Source organism: Buteo buteo, chromosome 21 (assembly GCF_964188355.1).
Source record: "Buteo buteo chromosome 21, bButBut1.hap1.1, whole genome shotgun sequence".
In the NCBI taxonomy this organism is placed as follows: Eukaryota; Metazoa; Chordata; class Aves; order Accipitriformes; family Accipitridae; genus Buteo; species Buteo buteo.
In genome coordinates this window covers 14,927,786-14,933,199 of record NC_134191.1, presented here as the reverse complement: position 1 = coordinate 14,933,199, position 5,414 = coordinate 14,927,786, and positions in this window count along the sequence as shown.

Sequence of the window (5,414 nt, the reverse complement as noted above, 5' to 3'; positions counted from 1 at the left end):
CGAAAATGGAAATTGAAGGCTAGGGGTGGCAGGTTTAAAGCACCTGAAGGACAAGCTGACTTATTTTGATTGATATTTATATCTGAACTGGCTTTTCCCTGTCCAAAATAGTCTGCATTGCTGTGCTGTGCTGAGCAGCACCAGTGACATTTCGGCAGTGCCAGGCGGGTAGGTGTGGCAGGGTGTGCGACTCCAGGATGCCAGCCAAACCCAGTATCACCCGGCTTGGGAAGTTCCCAAAATGTTCCCTGGAGGAGTTTCAGCTCTGAGTCGTGCTCCTCTTTGCATGCTGGGGAGTTGGGGCTGTTTTGCTGAAGGTGAAGCCATGAAATTGTGACTGTATAGAGGGCACAGAGCAGTGCCTTGGGGCAAGCACACGAGCTGCTTCGTGGCGAGGTCTGGGTGCACCAACAAAGACCGAGGGTCTCTGGGCAAAGCCTGGAGCGGAAAGCACAGTCCCAAAAGTGGGAGTCTGGCCCTAAGCACCACCATGATAAACATACTTATTCCACAAATAATAACACAAATAGAGAAAATTATTCCAGCCTGATGGAATGGCCCTTATGCCGCTGCCCGGCCCTGTGGGATGGGGAAAGGAGTGGAGGGATTTATTCACCAAGGAGCGCCTGAGGGAGGCTCAGAAAAAGCAGAATCAGACGGCGAAGCTGCAGGAGGGCATGTGCTGGGGAACAGAGCTGCCGCAGCCTGCGAGCGCAAGAGGAAACCAAAACTGCCGGCTCTTTCCAGCTTCAGCTGCTGCTGAGATGGTCACCCACGGAGCACGGCAGCACTGACACGGAGCAAGGGGCTGACCCAAACCTGTGGATTTGGGTTTTCACTCTGGCTGCAGAGTCTGCAGCAGGGCCGTGAGCTGCCCCAAACATGCGTCCCACCAGCCTGACAGATTCCCGGCGCCCTCTCCCAGAAGAGCTGGAGGACCACATGTGGGTGATGCCACCGTGCCGGAGTGGCCACGGCTGCGTGCCACCCGTGTTTTCAGTGTGTGCTGGGAGGTGGGGTCCCACAGAAAGCTCTGCCTGTGCATTTACAGGCTCTGCCTTGCCCTGCAGGAAAACTTAGAAAAGACTGTGTGGAAAAAAACCCTCTGGCCTCTCCTAACCTTTGGGCACTTGCTATCTATGTATTGTTCTTTTCATGTGTTTTTTGGCAAGTGATTGTTTTATCCTACAATAACACATGAATTCTGCTGTGGCAGCAGTTCACTAGGTAAGAGAATCCTGCTGGAGAGTTACAGCCTCAGCAGACGGGACTGATGAAGGGCGGGGAGCAAGGGGACACAGCAGGAACTGGCATTTTGTTATTGAGAGCCCAAGCCGAATCTCCGTTAGCAGCCCACAGACACCGTCTCCAGGGCTCAGTATGGCTGAGTGGGCAAGGCAGGCTTTCTGGGGCTGGGGGGCTCATTCAGGACACCCAGGAATGGGTCTGACAAGAGTCCTTACTCTCTGAAGAGGCTGAAGATCTCCCTGGGACAGGCCAGAGTGCTGTCTGCATGTGTCGCTGGCTCAGAGGCAGCTCTTTGTTGCTGCCCTCTTTTCTGATTGCTTTCCTGCATCTTCCCCGGACAGTGGATCAGGCTGCAGCCCTGTAGCATTCAGCCCTTTCCCGGCAGGTGAGCAGCCCGCCTGGCTGAGCACTGCCGCCGTCCCCATTTTCAGCGCACCGTGGATCACGTGTGCTCCCTGCTTGCCTGAAGCATAGCCAACAAATTAAACCTTAAACCATAAGTTACAGATGTTTTTGCTTGTGGTTCCTGGGTCTGGTCAGATCAGTTAAAAGGAACTTGGGGTGGAGAAAAACCTTTCCATTAATCACAGACTTTTGCAAGAAAGCACAGATCCTTCACCTGCGATCCCTCGCGCCCTGGCTCGTAGAGCAGCAGCTGTCAGCTCTTCATTTCTGCAGCTCTTGAGAAATCCCTGAGCTGAGCTTCCATCCCAGTAAACAAAGTCCGGTTGTGTTTTTCTTCTGTGACTCATCCATCAATTTGTAATTGCTCAGGAGTAATAGAAAGTGCCTGGCAAGGGACAGACCTGCCTGGTGGGCGGCTGAACTGCTGGGGCTCAGGCAGCTGGCTTTGCTGCTGCCCCGCGCAAAAAAACTCATCGTTACCCTTCTTCTTCCAGCTCCATTCTCATAATTATTATTTTTGACCCTGAGAGGACTGAGGATAGAGCATGGAATCTATTTCCATGCACGACATCTTTAAAGCATGACATTTCCCTGCTACTTCATTAAATTAAGTGCTGTCCTTCTTTAGTGGCCTGGCTTTTTGAGTCCTGAATCAGACACATTGTCTGATGAAATGTTTTGCAAGTAAATAATAACTAGAACCATGTGCATTAATTTGAACTACCACAGGCACGATAAAAATGGCATGGACCACACCATGCAGACAAAGCACAGGATTAAGACTGTGGGTGAGGACTATGCAGTTAGAAAACTGTATTGGGTTGGAACTGGGCTGATTTGGTGACAAGTGGCTGAATTTTGGGGGGGTTATATTTTCTGATTCAGGGTCTCAGTTTTCATATAAACAAAATTTTGCAATGCTCATCATGGCAAGAATAATATTGAACTAGGGAACTCCATAACAGTCCCCTGTTGCCTGTAAAAGGAACAGTTCCTAGTTCCATATCAGGAGAAAAAAATGAATATGCATGAACTTTGTGCTCAAGGGTGTCTTCTATGGATAGTGCATTTGACATAGCCCAAGAGGGAGAAGTATGCTCTGCCACTTCGTATATTGTACCAGTTCTGTAAATAACGCGAAGTGCTTGTTCCTTTAACTGTCAATCTGGCACTTTTCACCAGCTCTTTAAAAATTTATATATATATATATACACATGCACACACAGTGCACACAAGTGAGAGGAAGGTGTTTGTGGAAGCATGATGTTATTGCCTAATCATTTTGTGAATTATTTTGGCAGTGGGAGAAACAGGCACCTTTCTGCCTGCCTGCATGAGCAGATCCTCACCAGCTTAAACACTGCATCTCCTTTGTCTCGGCAAGGAGGAGTGCTGAGGAGCAAGCATTGCTATTGCAGTGACTCCTAGAGCTAAGCGTCTTATATTCAACAGCCTCATGTCACTGCTCAGGGTGAAATGTTCTCAAGAGGTGGTGAGGGGTCAGCTGGAGTGCCAGGCAGCCAAAGGATCAGCCTTGCTTGTGTGTCTGGGGGCATGGTTAGCTGGAGGTTCATCCTAGAGCTGATGGGATGGGGAGCTGGAAGTTTAGGAAGTGAACATGAGCCGTGTGCAGGCAAGGGCAGTGGGGGAATGAAAGGCTTGCCAAGCTGAGGTCAATGTTGACGTCTTATTACAGGCATGAACTGTATCAGGGAAGCTGATCGCGGGCGAGGAAGGAGATGGCTGAGTGCCTGGCATAGCCTGGAATTGCTCCCTCACTAATTAAGAGGAATGGAAAGAAGCATAGCGAGGAGCAAGGCTTGAGGAAACCTAATGCTTCCCAATGAGCATGTGGGAATATTCCCAGCCTCTGTAGGGATCGTGCAGCCACTCACTGGGGAGGGGTCCCATCAGGTGGCACCTCAGCTCCCCTCTCCCCATGGCTGGGGAACATAAATCAGACGTGAGCCCTGGACCAGCTCTGGGCTTGCAAACGAAGATTAAAACTAGTAGCATGTGTCAATAATCTCCAGCCGTAACTGCCAGTCTCTTGAATAAATTACAGACTTGCTCTCTCACGACCAGCTTCAGCCCAAAGAGGCATGGATTTAAAACAAAATCTTTAAATATCCAAAGAAAGTCACCAGTTTTAAATGGTGAGAGACACATACGAAAACAGATTTTGAAATTAAGAAAATAATGATGGTGCCAGCCAGATAAATGAGGAGACTCTCAACAGGCAGCCCTGCGTGGCTTTGACTGTCAGCCTGATGGACAAGAGAGGCGTATTTTAAGCAGTGAGAACCAGGGGGTATAATTGTTTCTTACACAAGACTGTACGCGTGCTTGTACTTTAGAACAAGGAGAAATCTGAGATCTCTTGCCCTATCTCTTTGGTGAACCAGTGTTCACCCCTCCAAACCAAGGAGCCGTTCCCAAGCCAGACAGGCCCTGGGCCTACCTAGGGGCCAGCAGTCGGGGAGCAGAGATGGGAGGTTTGAGCGAGATGCTCTGTGTGCGCAGCCCTGCCTCGGCAGCCCGTGGCCAGAAAGGCTGGGTCCCTTCTGGAAACAAAGGATGCCTTTTGCTGGGTGCGTTGTACAGCAGAATTGTGGTGGCTTGTGTGGCTTTTAGCTCTCTGACCTTTATTTAAATGAAATGCAGAGTAATTTGTATCTAAGTGGAGTTGTTCTGTCTCATTAGTGTGATTAAATAGATGGCAGAGCGTTACTAAGTTTATTGTCAGAGAGACTGTTGCTTAGTAATTTAAACTGCAATAATCTCATTATTCAGTCTTTTTTCCTTACAACGATGGTGGCTCTGTTGGTGGCTCTGTGGTGGCAGGCGCATTCACGGGCTTGCATGCAAAGCCCGACAACTGCGATGACATTTAAAACACGACGCCACCGGCTCCGAGAAGTCATTCAGGGTAAAGCTGAGTAGGGGGAGCTTCTGGGACTTTCAGCTGTATATGCCTGAACGAGGTTTTTGGTGGTACAGGAACAGAAACGCAGAACTAACGGGTGAGCTCAAGCGTACGGCCCCATGAGCCTCCTCTGCTTCAAGGACTCGACAGATGCTCTTCCTCTGCCGCCTCAGCGGGGTGAGCAGCAAACCCCCCTGCAGCCAGGCCCCGGTCACATCCAAACTAACGGCGTGTGCCGCACACGAACAGAGATACACCGTTTTCAAGCAGGCACTGAGGCAAAGTTAACCAGAGCCCTACCGATGGCTCCTGCGGCCTGCAAGTCAAGGAGGTGTAACTCCAAAGATCGTTAAGGGGCAGGAAGAGAAAACCCAACCCACCCCGCACAGGGCTGGCATCAGGCTGAGGGCAAGAGGGGGACAAGGCAGGGCACACGGCGGGGCCACCTGGGGCGGAGGCGTTTGCCTCACAAAGGTGGAGGCCACGTCCCGTGTTCGCCTCGCAAAGCTGAGGCAGGTCCCGCGCGGAGGCTGGGAGCCACGGAGGGGCTGCTTCTCCCCGCGGTCCTGCTTCCCAGACCCGGACTCTACGAAGCAGGCCGGCCAACCCCCCCACGCTCCGCGGTTTCCGCGGGAGGGGTGCGCCGCCCGGCCGGGCTGCAGAGCGAGGACGGCGAGGCCCCGAGGGGTCAAGCGCTGCCCGGGCTTGCGGAGCCCCAGCCCCGCGCCCGCCGCCCGCTCCGGCTCCCCTAGCAACTGCGGCGCTGGCGGCCGCCCAATCAGCGCGCGGCGTTGCGGGCCGAGCCAATAGGGAGGCGGGCGGGAGGGCGGGGCGT